This window comes from Zalophus californianus, chromosome 5 (genome assembly GCF_009762305.2).
Source record: "Zalophus californianus isolate mZalCal1 chromosome 5, mZalCal1.pri.v2, whole genome shotgun sequence".
Classification (NCBI taxonomy): Eukaryota; Metazoa; Chordata; class Mammalia; order Carnivora; family Otariidae; genus Zalophus; species Zalophus californianus.
In genome coordinates this window covers 44,985,217-45,005,974 of record NC_045599.1, presented here as the reverse complement: position 1 = coordinate 45,005,974, position 20,758 = coordinate 44,985,217, and the positions used below count along the sequence as shown (strand labels likewise).

General features: G+C 38.4%; 1 protein-coding gene and 1 pseudogene across 4 annotated transcripts in view; one reads left to right on the top strand and one right to left on the bottom strand.

Annotated features, from left to right (window-relative positions):
* The window catches only part of PDE4D (phosphodiesterase 4D), a 1,508,086-nt gene that overhangs the window by 455,295 nt on the left and 1,032,033 nt on the right, over positions 1-20,758 (top strand). The gene's annotated exons all lie outside the window — the stretch shown is intronic.
* LOC113930029 lies at positions 14,801-14,901 on the bottom strand (annotated as a pseudogene).

Here is a 20,758-nt window from a genome sequence, read left to right as displayed (position 1 = left end):
ATTGAGAGAACCCATTGATTCTTTTCAGAGGATGACCAGGAGAACCTAAATCATGTCAGGATCTAGGGACAGAATCTGTGATGAGTACATGCTTTTGTTTGATTACAGTGTCATTCCAAGGCTTCTCCAGGGAGATCTTACACATTCCTCACCATTGTGCTTTTTTATATTATGTGACTTATATGCTTAGCCCAGCATTGCTTCTCCTGAACCCATTAGATCTATCTGTTATTTAAATACTTGTAATCTGTTGGTTTGAGATTTGACTCTCAAAGTTTTCGTGTGGAATCAGTCCTGATGAAATGCTTGAACCGGGCAGGTTGTCTTTCATGGGGGACGGGGTCTGGCTTGCGCTGGGTACAGTGGCATAGCTGATTATAATTCTCCCCTTGCAGACTTGGTTGTTTATAGTAGCCCCAGTCACTTATGGCCTAGATCCATGGATCTTGCTCCAGGGCTTGTAATGGACCTAGATCCTATTCACCTGATAAATATGGCCTTAGTTCCAGCTGGTGATGATAGGTGATTGGTGATAAACTTTTAGCACTCACTGGAATAGAGTTAAAGGAACTTCACTGCAGAATGAGTGAGATTTTTGTGGTGTTTCTGCTGAGGTTGTTTAAGGTTGTTTTGGAGTATAAAGGTCCTGACTCTGATCCTAGTGCCTTCCATGAGAACCTTAGTCTTCTTTCTGCCTTAGGCAGCAGATGGAGTCACTGCAACTCATTCACTTTATAGTCAGGTATCCTTATACTACCTTATGATCTACTTTTTCAGATCATTGTGACAAGTTTTCTATTCTTATGGAAAATTCCTCTCGTGGTTAAAGCTTTCAGGAAGTGCTATGAAGCTTAATAACTCTCTCTACTGAATAGGAATAATTATGTGTTGGTTCATAAAATGTACTCACGGTTTCATTTAGTTATTAGAAAGGCTAGAATACTGATTCTTGAATGTGAAAAAATGTATAGGCTAAAGAATCATAATATCACACAGTTCTTTTGTTTGTAAAGCTCTTTGGAGATGGAGTAACAAATCAGTTACTAATCAAAGCAATGATTTATCATTTGATTTTATACCAGTAAGCGTACATCTTCATTTAAAAATAAAGCTCCCATTTATGCTACGTTATCAGAAAAGGTATGTGAAAATTCCACCTCAGTATCCCTGTTGTTTTACCTGAAATATTTAAGGCTTTCTTAACATAAATTGTCACAAGTATGTGCTTATTCTAGTTGACATTTAACTGATCAGCATGTAAGTGTGTGTGTGTGTGTGTGTGTGTGTGTGTGTGTGTGTGTGTGTGTGTGTGTGCTACCAGAATGAAAGTGGCATTTCTAAACTGCAGAATATTTTCACTGAGTATAATAGGTGGCTCTCATGCCCTCTTATTGCTAAGTAATTAAAAAATTATCAGAACATGTGCTTTTAAAAATGATCACAGCTCTAAAGTCTCTTGTGTTAATATTGGCAATCTCTCCCTTCTATTTAGAATTTTGTATCTTGTTAGAATAATTGCATTATTTTCAGATCCCTTTTTTACCTAGATGTGGCCTCTAGCCTAGCCCTCTAAATTAATCAGAACTTTTTCAGTTGCAAGTGACAGAAATACAACTCAAGGTGGGTTAGCTATTTCAATAATACAAATAATGATGACAATGTGTGAGGAATGGTATTTGAAGACATATAACTAAAAAGAATGACTGTAGAGAGGTGCCTGGGTGGTTCATTTGGTTGAGCGTGTGACTCTTGATCAAGTCTTGATCTCATGGTCCTGAGTTTGAGCCCCACACTGGGGCTGCATTGGGCATGGGGCCGACTTGAAAAAAAAAAAAAAAAAACCAAAGAACTGTAGAGACTTACTTCATTACATTATCATTGGTGGGGCTTATTTTCTCCATCAGTCTCCTACCTCTTCTTGGTTTCATCCACACACAGGCTCTCTCCACCTGAAAAGGAAGATGGTGGCACAACTTCCTATTGATAAGAGCTTCTTTCTCCCATTATCTATATATCAATATAGGGAAGGATTCTGCTTAGCTCATTGGTTGGATCATATGTTTACTCTCTGGACACATTACTGTCAATAGGAAAATGAGATAATACAACTGGTTATTCCTGGGAATTAGAAAAAGAAACCCAGACTCATGTAAAATGAAAGTGTGATGGTTTCTCAAAGGACAGGAGGCTAACCAATCATAAATACCTGCCTACATATCCTAAAGCTATAAATCCCTTTCCCTCATTCTTTGCTGCCCCAACCAACCCCAAATCTGCTTGTCTCAAACTCTTTTCTCCTCTCATTTCTTGCTTTTTCATAGGAAAATTAACCTCCATGTAATGTTTCCAGACTCCTACCTCTTAAAAGACAGGACAAAGTAACAGCTTCATTATATTTACAGTTTCATTGGGCTAAATAAAGTCCATACTGTCCTTTTTGTACTTCCAGGTAGATTATTGCTTTTAGGAAAAATTAAATTAATAAACTGAGCAGTTGTTTAATAATATTTCATGAAACCTATGACAAACATGGGAACTAAACAGGCAGAATTGGTGTTGATATTCATGTTGGGACTGTCCTGGAGGCCCCTGCTCTAACTCAAGCTTAACTTTCCTGGTTGCTGGATAGTGGCAGGATCCTAGTATTTTGGGGACTGGGGCAGATTAAGAGTTGGGGATTCAGAGAAGGTCAAACCAGCAACTACTTACTAACCAGCACACAGACTGTCCTCATATTTTTGCAGTGATATGTAATTGCTGACTTTCTAACCTGGGTTACAGGTATGTGTGTAGGATTAACAGTTATATAAGAGAATTACTCCAAGTAACTGACTTTAAGAGAATTGTTTAGGACTCGGACCAAAGATGATGTGCTTTTAAAACCGTTACTCTGTAGCTTGTTTCCTTGTTGGGTTTTTTTTTTTTTTATTTTGCTTTCCCTGCATATATTTCAAATGGGTCATCAAGCCTCTTAAAATGGTATGTGAATTTTGGTGGGTAAATGAAATATGCATAATTTTTTTTTCTGGGAGGCCAGTTACTTCTACCACAATTTCAAACAGACCCATTCTATACATACACACATGCACACACACACAAACACACACAGATGAAGTGTTAAAAATCACTGTCATAAAATGTTATATTTATAATTTCCATCAATAGGGAAAAATAAAACTTATATAAAGACTTTACGTAAGAGTAGTGTCAAATAAATTAAATTTTAAAGAGTGGGAACATGCATAGTGCATGCCTATGGTTCTTCACTGAAGATTTCTCTCCGATGCTTACAACACTATTTTTGTGCTTACTCCTGCAGTCATATTAATCATCACATGAGGAGTTTACTTTGTTTCCATTTAGCTTAGCTCATTACCAGTTCTGGTTCACATGAACTCACAGGTAAAAAACTACAAGTATTCTTGTATTAGTCTTTATGAATTTTTCCATAGAGTGTTAAGGTATGAAACAGTGCTGCATATCCAAGATAATTGGGCCTAAAGTTTGTCTGCTTTTTAGAACAGTAGCTAGAAAAGTTTCAGGTTGCAATTTATAATGAGGAAAACTGGCCTAAACTTTAGGGGGAATGTCTAATAATCCAGAAGGTTAAAAACCAAGTGGGGTCAGAGCTGTCTCTTTTACAAATGGTAAAGTCTAAACTAGACCCTAGCCAGGCCAGACTATGCCCCTAGAGTTATTAAGGATAAACAATTGCCAAGGAACAAACACATTATTAAGACCAAAACCTAAACAATTCTAGAGGCACTTCCTTAAACAGTTCTACATATGCGTTATTGATCTTGAAATTTTTTAGGAAAAGCTATACAGTAGTAAAGAGTATTCCTGAGCCGTAGGCAATGAGTAAGTAAGGACTGTACTTACTGGGGCCAATGATTCTATTTTAATAATTTAAGTAAAGTTCTCAGGTGTTACATCTGGTTATGAATATCTAGGAGTCAATTTTCCATAATGTTTACATCCTTCCTTGATTATTATAGCCGATGACCGAGCTCAGGTTTTCCTATATAAATGTATGGTACTGAGTTTGTTTTAAAAGAATGTGGCTAAAATTAACAAGTCAGGAAACAACAAATTTTGGGGAGGATGCGGAGAAAGGGGAACCCTCTTATACTGTCGGTGGGAAGGCAAGCTGGTGCAACCACTCTGGAAAACAGTATGGAGGGTCCTCAAACAGTTGAAAATAGAGCTACCATACGACCCAGCAATTGCACTACTGGGTATTTACCCCAAAGATACAAATGTAGGGATCCGAAGGGGTATGTACACCCAGATGTTTATAGCAGCAATGTCCACAATAGCCAAACTATGGAAAGAGCCAAGATGTCCATTGACAGATGAATGGATAAAGAAGATGTGGTATATATATATATATATATATATATATATATATGCAGCCATATATATCCTTTTGATGCAGCCATCAAAAGGAATGAAAGCTCGCCATTTGCAACGACGTGGCTGAAACTGGAGGGTATTATGCTGAGCGAAATAGGTCAATCAGAGGAAGACATGTATCATATGACCTCACTGATATGAGGAATTCTTAATCTCAGGAAACAAACTGAGGGTTGCTGGAGTGGTGGGGGGTGGGAGGGTTGGGGTGGCTGGGTGATAGACATTGGGGGAGGGTATGTGCTATGGTGAGCTCTGTGAATTGTGCAAGACTGTTGAGTCACAGACCTGTACCTCTGAAACAAGTAATACCTTATATGTTAAAAAAAAAAAAAGAAGATAGTAGGAAGGAGAAAATGAAGGGGGGGAAATCGGAGGGGGAGATGAACCAGGAGAGACTGTGGACTCTGAGAAACAGGCTGAGGGTTCTAGAGGGGAGGGGGGTGGGGGGATGGGTTAGCCCAGTGATGGGTATTAAGGAGGGCACGTACTGCGTGGAGCACTGGGTGTTATATGCAAACCATGAATCATGGAACACTACATCAAAAACTAATGATGTAATGTATGGTGATTAACATAATAAAAAATGTTAAAAAAGAATGTAAAAATGTTAAAAGCTAATACAAAGAGTATTTTGAACAAATAATACTATTGTTTTTAACAGTGAAATTAACTAGAAGCATTTGCACAGGTATGGAGGAAAAGAAGAAAATGCATCATGTAATCACCACCTTTTCACAAATCTTGGACTAGTTCTGGACAATTCAATAAGATATTAAAAATGATTTAAAGACTTAAATAAAAAAATACAATGGAATATTACTCAGCCATCAGAAAGGCTGAATACTTACGATTTACATCAACATGGATGGAACTGGAGGGGATTATGTTGAGCGAAATAAGTCAATCAGAGAAAGACAATTATCATAAGGTTTCACTCATATGTGGACTATAAGAAACAGTGCAGAGGATCATAGGGGAAAGGAGGGAAAACTGAATGGGAAGTCATCAGAGAGGGAGAAAACCCATGAGAGACACCTAACAAACTGAGGGTTGTTGGAGGGGAAGGGGGAGTGGGGAGATGGGGTAACTGGGTGATGGGCATCAAGGAGGGCACATGATGTGTTGAACACTGGGTGTTATATAAGACTGATGAATCACTAAACTCTACATCTGAAACTAACGATGCACTGTATGTTGGCTAATTGAATTTAAATTAAGAAGAATATGAGATTTCATAGTTTGACATTATTAAACTCATGATTGGCTTCTACTTTTCCCTTTTGCATGTTTTTACTTTAGCCTATCCTTTTTCCCCCCTTGTTTTGTTTTGGCTACTCAACATATCTTATCAAATGTAGCACTATTCCCATATTTGGTGTCAGGTGAGGTGAGAAATTTCATTTTAAAGGTACTTGAGATGAATCCCTAACAGACCCTGGGTAAATTCACATATTCAACAAATATTTATTATACATCTGTAAGGCAGCATCAGCAGTGTTCCTTGCAGTAAGCAAAATGGACCTGGCATACAGTTAAATGGAGAAGAGTGACATGAACTAATCAGGTGAACGAATAACCATATAGTTCCAATAATTCCAAGCAAGCATAAGAGCTCAAAAAAAAGAAAAAGAAAAGAAAAAAAAGATCAGAGAGCTTGGAAAAGTAATAGAAGGGGTTACCTCTGATGGAGAGAAGGGAGATGTAGCAGACGTCTTTGGGAAGGAAATGTGTTAGCAATGACCTGAAGAATGAGAAGATGTCAGCAATTGTGGGAGAAGGAAGACCTAAGGAGAGAGAGTAGCATGGCCCAAGGTCTACTCAGGAGCTGAAGGAAGGCCAGTATGGAGAAAATGAGTGGGGGAGAGAGTGGCATGAAATGAAGAAAGACAGAGCTTTGTGGAAACCCTGGTGCTGTTCACCAAGTATGTGGCGTTCTGCCTCTGGCCAGACACAAGCTACTGGCTCCATTGTGTTTGGGTAGGGTCATGATGCTTGAGCTAACCGGTGAGTTGTGAGCACAAGTGATGCATGTAATGTTCTGGTCAATTCCTAAGTAAGGCTAGTAACAGTTCAGATCACCTCTGCCCTGGCGTTGGGGCTCTTAGCCATCTGCAGAACAAAGAGAAAAAGTGGTGTTGGGTGCTATATAAAGGGAAGCAGAGGTCAGGAAGAAGAGGGAAAGGTCTCTTTCAGAGGCAGAACTGAGAGGTAAAATTATTTCGTGTGATGTTGTAGTAGGTTCTGCTAGAATGGGGGGTGGCAGGCAGGTGGGTGGAAAGAACCTTGCTTTCATGTGAAGAAGGAAGAGAAGGATGCGAAGTAGAGCCTGTGACCTTGGTGAAGTTGCCCTTCTCGGCCTCTAATGCTTCCTAGGAATCAAGGATGAAGTGTTAGTCACCTAAGAACATTTCCAGAGTGACCCAAGGCCATTGATGTAGGCTGTTTATCAGTCCTGCCTGCTCAGAACTCAAGAACCTGTGATCCTGTCAGGAAGGCAGGTGACCCCATCCTTTGATAGCTGTTAGACTCTACCTGGTGTAGAGCTATGCCTGAGGCCTGCTGGGGAACATGATATTGTACCTTCCCCCATTCGCATCTTTGAAAAGATTCAACACTTCATAGTGCCCTACTAAAGTCAGACCATGGGCATTACAGGGAGCTGTGCTCTTCCAACCGGGTCTGTGAATTCTTTCGTATGAGAAGGGATCACAAAGGTTACCTTGCTGCGCGTACTTTCAAGAACACCATTTCAAACTCTCAATTAACGTGTGTTCCCTTCTCTGAAACAGATCTGCCTGACAGCCAATCCAGATGGAGTTACAATTTCTCTTTTCCAATTTCCCTTTTCATAATTTTCCCTCTCCCGCTTGACAAGGAGACAGTCACTTCTTTCCCACCACAGATTTCACTATGGTGCATTGCTATGCAAAATATCTAACATGTTTCCAATAGAAATCAAAAGGACAATTTGAATTACTATCTTGGTATTGGTATTAAAAAAGTGAATTACTCTACTGATTGAGTAACCTTTTTTTTTATTGTGCAAGAAAAGTACATATCAATTCTTTTAACAGAATTGAAGGACTTATTTCAAGTCTACAGCTGATAGACATTTGAGAATGATGTTGATATCACATCCTCAGTTTTGGGGTGTTTTTTTGGCATGTGTCTGGATTTAAGGGCTCTAATAATATTACCATAATGAAACTTTCCCCATTCCCACATACCTATTTAGTTGTAGCACTTATAAAACTGAAATATAGGAATATAATTTATTCTAACAGTGAAATATATTCACCATCAAATAAATGAACAGGTTGAGAAATTCAAACCCATTTGTCTCATTAAGAGATGAATTTCCAATGAAATTTTAGTTTTACATTGAGTTATTAAAACTTATTAAATGTTTTGAATAACTATGTACTAAACGATGTGACTATAATGATAACTCCACTCAGAAGAAAAATTTTAATACTCAAGGCATTATGGTCACAGTATAGTTTTACAATTAAATGTCCATTTAATGCTTTTTTGTTGCATAGACATTTGGTAGGGCTATAAAATGCATTGAAATTTAAAATACATTATAAGTTTGATAACAATTTCTAAGTAAATAGAATGGAAATACAAGTTTAAGGGGAAATATTAACAATAATAAATTTTTGGTTATTAATGAAGACTTTGTTCATAAAATTTTAATGGATAATGGAGACCAAATTACCATGGCATTTTGATTTCACTGGATTCAGTTTCAGAAAATTATTTAACAATTTTATTTTAAAATGTGAATTTCACAATCAGATAACCCATTCCTTTTAACTATTTATTTATTTATTTAGCAAATATTTAAACTTATGATGAAAAAAATAAGTTTGACTTGAAGATACATGAAAGACTAAATAGTTTGTATCAAAGTATTTTAGGTAATATAAACCTGAAGTTTGACAGTCACTGGCATTGAGGGTTTCTTGCCGGGTCTGACCTCCTATTCTAAATATCCTTATATAGACTATTGCCAACTGTAGTCACGGTTAAGCCAAATTCAAATGTCAGGTATGCTAAAAAATACATAGAAATTGGGGACATGAACTAGATTGCATAAAGTGTTAGCAGGCAACAATAATCTAGAGAATTATAGCCCTGATGAAAATGATTAACCTGTGGTCTTTTGAGTTTCTTGGGATTAGAATGTTGAAGGGATGTCCTTGAAAAGGCAAGTATAGATATCTGGAGGGGTGCACACTGGAAAAGCCTGGGGAGAAAAGCCTTCTGACTTTCCTGGTCAGAGTGAACAAGCCTATTGGAGAAAGAGAAGAACATGCCCAGTTAGAAATAAGAGATGGAGAAGAGTAGGTTAGAAGGGGAAGGAATTTTTGTTTTTAAGTTGAAAGCAATTTAAGATCAGAAAGTAAGGGGAAAAAAGAACTAATCCTAACAGACAACCAAATAGGTAAAATTCATGGTAGGATGAAATATATTAGATTTAGAACAATAGGTAAAAAGTCAGAAACAAATGAGGCCAAAGGTTAGAGATAAAATTAAAGCAGATAAAGCATTAAAAGAGTAGGCTTATGTCATGAAAACAAACATGCAAAGAAAATTAAAGGTTAAGAAAAGAAATTTAGAACTAAAGAAAGTAAAAACAAAACAAAACAAAACAAAACCTGAAAGTCTTTTAAAAATAAGTAATGAACAGTTGGAGGTGAAAGGGTGATAGAAAAAGATGGGTGGGGAGCAGAAGTTGAGAGCATGGTGACTTAGTGCTAGGTGAGCCGAGAAGGGTCCTCTGTCTCTTCTTCCAGTAAGGCCTGGTAGCGTGCACCCCAGTGAATGGGGGGAGTCCTCACAAGGTTAGCTATGTTTCCCTAATACAAATAGCTCAAACAGAAGAGTAGCTGAGCTTGGCCCCAAGCAAGCCAGTACATTATATTTCAACATTGTGTTGGAAAGATTATTCAGTGGGGCCATCCCTGTATAGATAACACAGGTGACCACGTGACAAGGCGGCTTGGGGAGAGACTGGGAAGGCGGGGCCTTGCATCATCTCCAGGATACATGGCATTTACGTTGCCACATTTGTCTGTGGTAGAATTGGTTGTCTCTGAAAGCTAATGGAGGGAAGTTTGGGGAGAATAAAGGAGCCCATACACAGAGTGGAGCCTTGCTTCTCATTCCCCCAAATAGAAGAAGGCATGTGCTGTCCAACTTCTGATGCCCTAATGGAAGACAGGGTCCCACGTCACTGTGCCCATCAGTGCGGCCCTGCAGTAAATGAGAATCTGAATCCCAGCCCAGGCTAGCCCCAGTGTCCTCCGTGCTGCCCAGCAAGGCAAAGGAAATCCTTCGGGTAGGTTGCCAAGTGCGTGCAGAAAGAAAGGGGCAGTTAGATGAAGGAGACTGATGGCTGTTTGTCACTCTCAGGTTTTTCTTTCTTTTTTTTTTGGTATAGTCAACTTCTCTTCAAGTGGCCCTGAGCCATTTTCAGCTTCCAGTAGCTTGAACCACAGCATTTCCCCAAGCACAGAGTTTCCCCCATGCTACCATACCTAGATCTGCTCTGGGGACGGGAGTTCTCTTCCCCTGGGCCCTCCAGGTGCTGCTTATCATAGACCACTGGGACTGTTGTCTTGTCCTCTTCTGGTCTCTTATCGACGATGTTCAGTAGTGATGAATAAATTTTAGCAAAAGCGTGGATATGCGTATGAAATAACCTGGAAGCTTGAATCACTTGCTTTAAAAATGGACTCCAGCAGCGTCAAGGAATTCGATTCTAATGCTGTCTTTTAGTGAGTGTTTCTTAAATGGGCTACCTGACAGTAATTTGTCAGATTCTTCCTAGGCCTTTTCTCAGGGATACCAGCCTTGTGAGCATCATGTCACTTAGTATGTTTTCCTGGCAATTTTTTATTCCTGGGAGGATCATTTTACATTAAGATATATATATTTCTAGAAGCAGAGCAATGTCTGACTAACCTAAACATTTATGGAAGTTAAAAAAGAATGTGGGCTTTTTTTAGTAGCATGTCAGAGCTTTTCCTGAAAATATCAGGCAAAAGTATCTGACGTGGATAATAAAACCGTTTCTTCTGTAAAAACAGAATGAAGGAAAAGAAAAAGAATGCTACTACACTTACTACATTTCAGGCAGAACTTTAAAATCTGTTATGATAAACATGAAGCTCAAACATTAATGTATATTGTAAAATGTCACTGCTTGAATATGAATGTCACTTGATCCCTCAAAGCCGATGAATACAAATGAGGTCCCATTAACAGTGTTGTCTATCCTAACTGCATGCATTGACCCCCCTTTGCGTGACTGTAGCACCTCGGTCTCTCCCGTCCTCCCTCTTTCTCTTCCTGTTCCAATCTCCTCCCTTTATTCCTGAGAGTCTTCAGTGTTTTATATGCCCTGTAAACGGTTGTGCTCCTTGTCGTCCCTCATCCCAGTCCCTTTCCTTGCTGCTGTATGAGGAGGGCTGTCTTCCAGGCAGGGCCACATTTTGGTGGCACCCAATCCCTCTCTCTGTGGATGATGCGTCTGTGGTCTCTGATAGCCATATGTGTGAGATGGTGGCGGAGCTAACCCTTTGCCCACCTCCATGCTCTGTTTTGTCCCATGCACCCTTGCACCCTGAGGCAGAACTGTTTGTGCTCAGCGTTTTGTTTTGTTTTTAACAAATATAGTTATTTCATCATCTGACTATAACCCGTTTCTTCATGTGGACTAAAAACCAAATCATCATTTGTGAATATATTGTGTGTAGGGATATACCATGTCTTTCAGGAAGAAAGGTGACGGACACCATGACATTCCCCAAACCCCCACTGTATTAGTTTGGGCTACCGTAACACGGTCACATAGAATGGGTGGCTTAAATGACAGAAATTTATTTTCTCCCTGTTTTGGAGTCTGGAAGTCTGAGATCATGGTTCAGTTTTTGGTGAGATCTCTTCCTGGCTTTTTGGTAGCTGCCTTGCTGCTGTGTCCTTCTCACATGGCCGAGAGACAGAGCTTTGATGTCTTGTCCTCTTCTGATAAGGGCAGCAGATCCTATGACCACAAGTAACCTTAATATTCTCCTAAAGGCCCTATCTCCAAATATGGTAGTGTTGGGGGATCAGGTTTTAACCTATAAATTCAGGGGTATACAATTCAGTCCATAGCACCCATTATTCTCTTGTGTTTTGTTCCTCTCACAAAACAACAACTGCAAATTGAGGTATAACTCTCCTTCCTAGCTCACCTTCCAAAGTAAAAGTGTCTGTGGTAATCAGCTCAGGCCTATAGTACTGCCACAGCAAATAGCCAGATTGCAAATTCAATTTTGGGCACATTTAGGACAACTGTGGTATATAACTCGTATTGCAGAAGTCAGAACTTCTCTCATTGCATGGAATACTTAACCTTCATTCTGGAATATTCCCTAATAAACCTTTTAGAATTTCTTTTTCTTTTTAAATTTAATTTAATTTTATTATGTTATATTAGTCACCATACAATACATCATTAGTTTTTGATGTAGCGATCCACGATTCACTGTTTTCGTATAATACGCAGTGCTCCATGCAGTACATGTCCTCCCTAATACCCATCACTGGGCTAACCCATCCCCCCACCCCCCTCCGCTCTAGAACCTTCAGTTTGTTTTACAGAGTCCATCATCTCTCATGGTTCATCGCTCCCTCCAATTTCCCCCCCTTCATTTTTCTCTTCCTTCTCCTAATGTCCTACATGCTATTCTTTATGTTCCACAAATAAGTGAAACCATATGATAATTGACTTTCTCTGCTTGACTTATTTCACTTAGCATAATCTCCTCCAGTCCCATCCATTTTGATGTAAAAGTTGGGTATTCAAAATCAATGCACAGAAATCAGTTGCTTTCTTATATGCAACTGTAGAAAAAGAAATTAAAGAAATTATTCCATTTATAATAGTACCAAAAACCATAAGATACCTCGGAATAAATCTAACCAAAGAGATAAAGTATCTATACTCTAGGAACTACAGAACTCATGAAAGAAATTGAAGAAGACACAAAAAGATGGAAAAACATTCCATGCTCATGGATCGGAAGAATAAACATTGTTAAAATGTCTATGCTATCCAGAGCAATCTATACTTTCAACATCGTCCTGATCAAAATTCCAATGACTTTTTTCAAAGTACTAGCACAAACAATCCTAAAACTTGTATGGAATCAGGAAAGACCCCGAATCACCAAGGAAATGTTGAAAAAGAAAAACAAAGCTGAGGGCATCATGTTGCCCGATTTCAAGCTATATTACAAAGCAGTGATCACCAAGACAGCATGGTACTGGCACAAAAACAGACATATAAACCAATGGAACAGAATAGAGAACCCAGATATGAACCCTCAACTCTATGGTCAAATAATCTTCAACAAAGCAGGAAAAAATATGCAATGGAAAAAAGACAGTCTCTTCAGTAAATGGTGCTGGGAAAATTGGACAGCCACATGCAGAAGAATGAAACTTGACCATTCTCTAACACCATACACAAAGATAAACTCAAAATGGATGAAAGACCTCAATGTGAGAGAGGAATCCATCAAAATCCTAGAGGAGAACATAGGCAGTAACCTCTTCGACATCAGCCACAGCCAGTGTATTTCAAGATACATCTCCAAAGGCTAGTGAAACAAAAGCAAAAATGAACTATTGGGACTTCATCAAGATAAAAATCTTCTGCACAGCAAAGGAAACAGTCAACAAAACAAAGAGTCAACCCACAGAATGGGAGAAGATATTTGCAAATGATACTACAGATAAAGGGCTGGTATCCAAGATCTATAAAGAACTTCTCAAACTCAAACCTTTTAGAATTTCTGAAAAAAAAAAAAAAAAAAAGAGAGTTTTATTTGAGCCCCAGTGAGGACAGCTGCCTGGTAGATACACAGTCTTCAGGAAGAAGAGAGTGCTCCAGAGAAGGAATGTTTAATATGGGGTTATATATGGTTTTGTTACATCAGGAATTACAAATCATCATGATGAAGGATAGCTCAGAAAATTACAAACTTTATCTTATGCTTTTATTATGTGCAAGGTTACAGGCTTTGGAAGAATGGGAATGGAACTTAGGGAAATTTTTACTCTTTAGTTTGAAATGTTCCTTTTAGGTTATTGGCTAACAAAGCAGATGTACACCGTGTGTTCAGGGCAGAAACAGAGCCCATACTTTGAGGTTTGGTTAAGTCATTCTGACCATGGTAAATGTTCAAGTGTAGCTTCCCTGGGAGCCCAGGAGCAGGGTCCACAAACATCAAACATTGAAAATGTCCTTTTTCAAATCCCACCTATAACCAGCTGTGCGCTATAGCTCTCTACTGCCTGGGGAAGCCTCTATGATTAGGGTTAAGCCTACTGACACACCCTGGAGTTGTAGAATTAAAGACCGAAAATTTGCAACCAGTCAGACCTGATTCTGAATACTAGCTGTATTATTTACTACCTGCCAGGAGGTGGAGAGCTATGTAACCTCTCCCACACTGAATTTCATTCTTCAGCAAATGAAGAAAATGAATAATACTTACCCGTGCAGAACTTTTGAAAATTAAAGGTAATGAACTAGTATGCACCCAGGATTATACCTGAAGTGTGGCTTACTGACTTGTTACATGATGCTTCGGAGAAGAAAGAGAAGAAGGAGGAATTTGCTTCAGGGGTACTCTGAAGTCATCAAAATGATCTTTCATTTGCCAAAACAAACTACAGCATTTTTAGAAGCAAAAGGTGGGAAAACCATGCTGGTAAATTAAATAAGCAGTGAGGTGCTGAAATTCTCCAAATGTTGGAAATTTGGGATCTGTCAAGACGTGGTGGTATTCTTTTTTTTTTTTTAAGATTTTATTTATTCATTTGACAATTTGACAGAGAGAGACACAGCGAGAGAGGGAACATAAGCAGGGGGAGTGGGAGAGGGAGAAGCAGGCTTCCCGCAGAGCAGGGAGCTCAATGCGGGGCTTGATCCCAGGACCCTGGGATCATGACCTGAGCCAAAGGCAGACGCTTAACGACTGAGCCACCCATGCAGCCTGACATGGTGGTATTCTAATGTAGTTTTTCTTCTCAAGCTCAATTAGATTTTCTAAATTTTAGGTATATTCTTGTATTTATACAAACAGTTCATGTTTTTTTGAGACATGGAACAATTGATAAGAAAATTATAGGAGAATTTTAATGTGTCTTCTTTCCTGATGTTCAAGAAAATAGACTAAGCTTTCCTTCTAGTCTCTTTCAGTGCAAGTTTATATTTGCAAAGCCGGGTGAAGAGACCTATAACTGGGCCTATCCAATCTGTTTTTCTACTGTCCTTTTCTGCCACATAGATTCCCTTTATTCATTTTTCCTTTTTTTTTTTTAAAATATGGAACGCTTCACGAATTTGCATGTTGTCCTTGCACGGGGGCCATGCTGATCTTTGCTGTCGTTACAATTTTAGTATATGTGCTGCTGAAGCGCAGAACACTTGATGAGAACACTCATCATACCTCAGTGCGGAAGCAAGCATCCGGGCTTAGCAGGGAGGGTGCAAGACACCTCAACAGTTTTTTTTTTTTTTTCCCAGAATGAAGAGACTTGGGGAACATGAATAAGTGAAATGTGGGCATATATGAGTGAATACATCAGATGTCAGGGGACTGAATTTATTTGTGTCAAAAGAGAGCAGAGAATGCTATCCATTTATTGCTCTTGTTTTTAAAACTGCTCTTTCCTCTTTTATTTTGTTATTTGATTGTGATCATTGCAGAAGCATCAGAAATTACAAAAAAGCAGAGTGGTTTCTCTGGAAAAATTATAGATGGTGATGGATGACGATGAAATCGTGTGACAGTAAAATGCTCTATTGAGTACCGAGCTCCCTGCTGGATTAGAGAAAGAACACGAGTAGATAAAAGCACAACAATTTTCTTTTCACTGTGTCTCAGGAGAAAACAATGCAGTTCAGCATAGATGGAAGCAAATGAGATTAGTTAAAAGAAGGAACTTAAATAACGTAGGCCAAGGCCGAGTAATGATTATGAAAGAGATGACTCACCTAATAAAAGCATAAATGAGAAGAAGTGTTGTTTCATCTTAGATTTTATTGGTCCTTTTCCTGAGGTTTATGCGTTAAGGAGGAGTCACACAATACATGAATGAGACAGAGAATTGATAATTATATGGCTAGCTGAATTAAATGATTCTAGACCCCAAATTGAATATTTCACTTCTGTTTTCTAGGTCACCTGTCTTCATTGTTTCAGTGAACTGAGTTGGTTGTAAAAATTCTACTATGCTATCAGGAGATGGCTCAAAAACATCTCCATGAACTAAGTAGAACTACTATGCAAGAATATGCTGTGGGCAGGGACATACGATATGTTTTAAAGTATCGAAAAAATTTTAGGGTCATGCAACCAACTCACGCACTTAATTACTGTAAGATATAATACAGAAAGTTCATGGAAAACATAAATTTTGTTCATGAAAAAAGACTGGGTCCTCCACACACATGTATTTGCAATAGCCTAGTTATTAAAGGAGTCATGATTAAACATGGACTCTATCTGACTTATCCAATTTCTTAATAGTAGAATAAAGAACTTCTTTGGAGAAAGAAGGTTTTACTCAAAACCTGCTTCTCTGTATCTTTCTGAGTTGAGCCAAAAAGGAAACTAAAAAGGCCCAGAAGTCACAATGCAAGATGTGTATCTATTAGTTTGTTTCACGAGTGTGTTTGGTTTTCCATCCTACATTAAGGCATGGACTTTGCCTAGAGGGTAAGAATTACCTGCAGTTCCTGCTCTTTTTTTAGTTAAGTCAGTGCAGAATGATGCATTAGCTACACACAACAGCAGTCACCAAACGCCCTTGAAAACTCCGGCAAATAGAGTACAGCGCCTTTCATTATGTGACCCTGATGAGGCATGACATTTATATTAGGATAAGAAATGCCAATATAATGGAAGGTATTGGAAACGGCCCGTTGAAGAAAGGTGATGAATTATCCATTGATTTAATCTAAGAAGAGAGGATGGAGAAAAAATAAAGGGGTTTGATTTCATACACAACTTGTTCAGGAGACAGCATCTTAAAGGATTTTAAATGGCATGTTCCTAGCTATTCGTGTGGCTTGTTGTTGGTAGGGAGAATCAAATGAATGAGCTTGAAGTTCTTCCTATTTTAAAATGGATGAGAGGAAAATGAGGAGATTGCACAGTGGAGGCTGTCTGTGCCTGTCAGTAACGCTGCCTGGATTTCTTCTAATTGAAAACAGTACGAAGAGAGCTCAGATTATCAAAATGTTGCTCTGCTCTGAGGGGTAGTTTTGGGTAGTGGCATAAACTCTGGTGCTAGACAGCTTGGTTTCAAATGCTAGTTCCTCTCCTTAATAGCTATATGACCTTGAGCAAAGTATTTAACCTCTCTTGGTTCTAATTATTCTCATCCATAAATGAGCACAGCAATAAATCTTACCTCACTGTTGTGTTTCGAATATGAAATAAATCGATACTGTTTAGGTATTTAGAGCATTTTTGGCACAAAATAAGCCCTCCATAGATGTTCATTGTTATGGATATGCACTTTTCCACAGTGAAAATTGCTTTATTATTTTTTATCTAATGATAAAAGTGGTATGTGTTTATTGTTTAAGAGACAGATTTTAGAGATAGATAGAAGAAGAAAAAAAGTTATTTGGAATCCATTTGCCCTCAGATAACTACAGTAAACATTTAGGTATTATTCTTCAAGATAGTTTTCTGTGTGTAAAACCCATAATGTATAAAATTATGTCACGCACCTATCTCATTGGGCCAATCTCCTGCTGATTCCTACTCCATTTCACCACTAAAATAAAAATACAAATTAACCTGTGACACTGTCATCGAGCACAACCCAATGGTCCTCAAAGGTTTCATCTTCTATAAAGTTTTTCTTGAGTACCTCACCCTTTTTTGAATCACCATTATTATCGTACTATATGCTCATTCCATGGGGCCCTTAACACATTTGCTTCTTCAACAAATATATATTGAGTACTTTTTCTGTGTCAGGCATTGCATGAGGTGTGGTGTGACAGTGGTCGCTGACTTGATGGAACTTAAGTCTTTGGGGAGAAAAAAATGTACGAATCAAATACTCACACATACACAACTTACAAACAGTGTTAAATCTTACAAGGAATGTTCCAGAGTAATTGCTCTATGATAAATGCATCTATAGGATGAATTAGAAACAATGATTACAGAGAGACCATACATGTTATAAACCTGGTTATTGTAAGAATAACAATTAGGAGAAGAAAGAGGATGATGGGAGGAAGGGAGGGGAGGATAGAAGGAGAGAATATGAAAACACTAAAATGCTCTTTTTTAAAAAAAATAGAGGAGAGTGAGTTGTCTGCTTTCTCTCGCACAATATCTTATGGTTATATAAAGCTTAACAATTATATCTTCAAGTTATTTACCTTCTGTTGACAGCAATTACAATTAAATTTAATAATTTTAAATAAAAATAACAGTGGTATATGACTCACATTTTTAAGAAAATATTTCCCTCATTTCTCTTTTTCTTTCTCTCTCTCCACCAAACCGTCTATCATAATACATTCTTGGAAAGATGTCTGGAATCATGTTTACCTAATGTTAATGCTTTCTGTCTGGTGGCGAAATTGTACAGTCATTTGTTTTCATTCCATCCTTGTTCTTTCTCTTATATGTAAGTTATTTAAGGTAAATACGTATCAGCTTTTTAGAAAAGTGGCTTTCCAAGATGAAATCAGAGAGGGAGACAAACCGTAAGAGGCTCTTAATCATAGGAAACAAAGTGAGGGCTACTGGAAGGGAGGTGGGTAGGGGATGGGTAACTGGGTGATAGACATTGGAGCACATGATGTAATGAGCCCTGGGTGTTATATAAGACTGGTGAAATCACTGAACTCTGTCTCTGAAGCTAATAATACATTATATGTTGAATAATTGAATTTAAATTTAAAAAAAGAAAAAAAAGAGGAAGTGGTTTTCCTAAGAAAAAGAGACTGAGATTGAAGCAATTGTACCAAATGGTTGTAACAAAAACTCCCTTGAAAGTTGTCTTGAAGATTAAAAATGAGGTATGTAAGGTGCTTGGCACAAAGCATGAAATACAGTGAGTGCTACATAGGATAACTCTAATTCACTTGTGTGTTTTTGCATTTGATGGACAAAGAGGTAGGGAGGCTCCATGGGCGATGGCCAACACAGTTTGGAGCACTTAGGCTTGAAAATCAAGATGATGATGATATAGATGATATGGACCAAGGTTATAAAATAGCATAATAGGATGGGTATGGAAAGAGAAATGGAGCAAAGAAAAGCAATATATTGGGAAAGCTTGCTTACAATTTTCACAATCACTCTTGTTTATACCACAGAGGGAATATGGAAGGCTCTACTGCTTTGCGTTCAATGATTTGCATACTGTATTTTTCTTATCTCCTCTGTTGAAGAGGTCTTTAATCCAAGGTCTTATAATCTATTTTTTCTTTTAATACTTCCATAGTTCTGTTTTTTACATTTAAGTTTTAAATCCATCTGTAAATGTGATTATGCTTACGACATAAAGGATTATAACTTTATTTTTTTTCTGAATGGATAACCCCTGGTCCCATCACCGTATACTGAAATAGCCATATTTTCCTCATCTACTTGAAACGCCACCTTGATTATGGTAAGATTTCCGTGTTGTTGTGGTAAGTTTTCATATATACATCATCTGGTCTTGACCTGTATTCTGTTCCATAATAAATTTGTTTAGTGCCTTGCCATTATTACCTTTGATTGCTGCAAATTTATATGACTCTACGTAAAGCTAGTAAGAATGGAAAATGGAAGATGGTTTGGAGGGTTTTTTTTTAAAGCAAGCAAAATTGACAGAACTCTGTGGCTGTTTGTATGCTGATCGTGAGAGAGAGCAGAATAAAGGGTGACTCCCAAATACCCAGTTGTTTCTGTTTGATGGATGATTGTCCAATTGTTGGAGAAAAAAAAAATTTCCTCCATCCTTCAAGATTCTGATAGCTGGACTCAATTAAATTGGCACGAGACAGATCAACAGGAGAAAATCAAGTGTAATTTCATATGTGTGGAGAATTTGCATAAAGATGAGACTCCAAAGACCCTCAGGCAAAATGAGTAATAAATGTCATCCTGAATTAAGGAGGAGATTGGGGTCTGGCACTTCACAGGGAAGAAAAGCAATTCACAGAAGGATACAAAAGAGTAAATGTTTTGTAAACAAATGTTTGCTGACCTGTTCAGAAACAATGGGAGATAGGCAAGAATTTTAACAAATAGACTGCTAAATTCCTCCCTGTCTACCACTACTAGTTCACATTATAATGTGGCTATCTATGGTGATAGCTCTCTTAATGGAGCAGGTCCTCTATCTAAATTCTTTTTTAGGCAGTTAGAGGGAAGGTTAAAGTTTCTTCCTGACTCTTTGGGTCTTGATTCGTTTTCAGCTTAAGATTATCTGCATGCCAAAGTGACACATTTTGGGGGTGGCCTACCCTTGGCCCCTACAACATCAAGGGAAAACAGGAACAGGCAGAATAAAGAAACAGAAGGGAGAGCTAATATGTGGGAAAGGATGGTAAATCAAATTTGAACATGGTACATTTGACTTTCCTGCAAGATTTGCAGGTACAGCAGACTACCTGAAGTATGGAATTTGCAACTGAAGATACAATTTTAGGAGTCATCACATGCAGATTGCATTTAAACTTATGAGAATGAAAGAAATGATTCCAAGAGAGTGTAATGAAAACAGTGGCTGATGTAGTCTTCAGTATCACACGTGGGGTGGTTTCTTCTTATGGCTGGTAAAATTTTCCTTGCAGCCCTATAGCAGATTCCTTAGGCAGCCTTAGCTTATTGGTACAACCTCTACCCACTGCTGTGGGTCTTTTGAATCTCCAGATTTGAATCCATAAGCTCTGCGAAATACTCTTACAGTATTTCTGTGATAATTTATCATCTTCACTATTCTCCATTCTCTTATTCCAGGAATATTAGTTGGATGTAGAATCTCTTAGATCAATTTCACCATCTCTTATCTTTCCTATCTTATTTTTTATCTTTTAAAGAAATTCTAGGGGTGCCTGGGTGGCTCAGTCAGTTAAGTGTCTGCCTTTGGCTCAGGTCGTGATCCCAGGGTCCTGGGTCGAGCCCCGCGTCCGGCTCTCTGCTCAGCCGGAAGTCTACTTTTCCCTCTGCCTCCCCCCCCCCACCCCCGGTTGTGCTCGTGCTCTCTCTTTCTCTCTCTCTCTCTCTCTCTCTCTCTCAAATAAATAAAT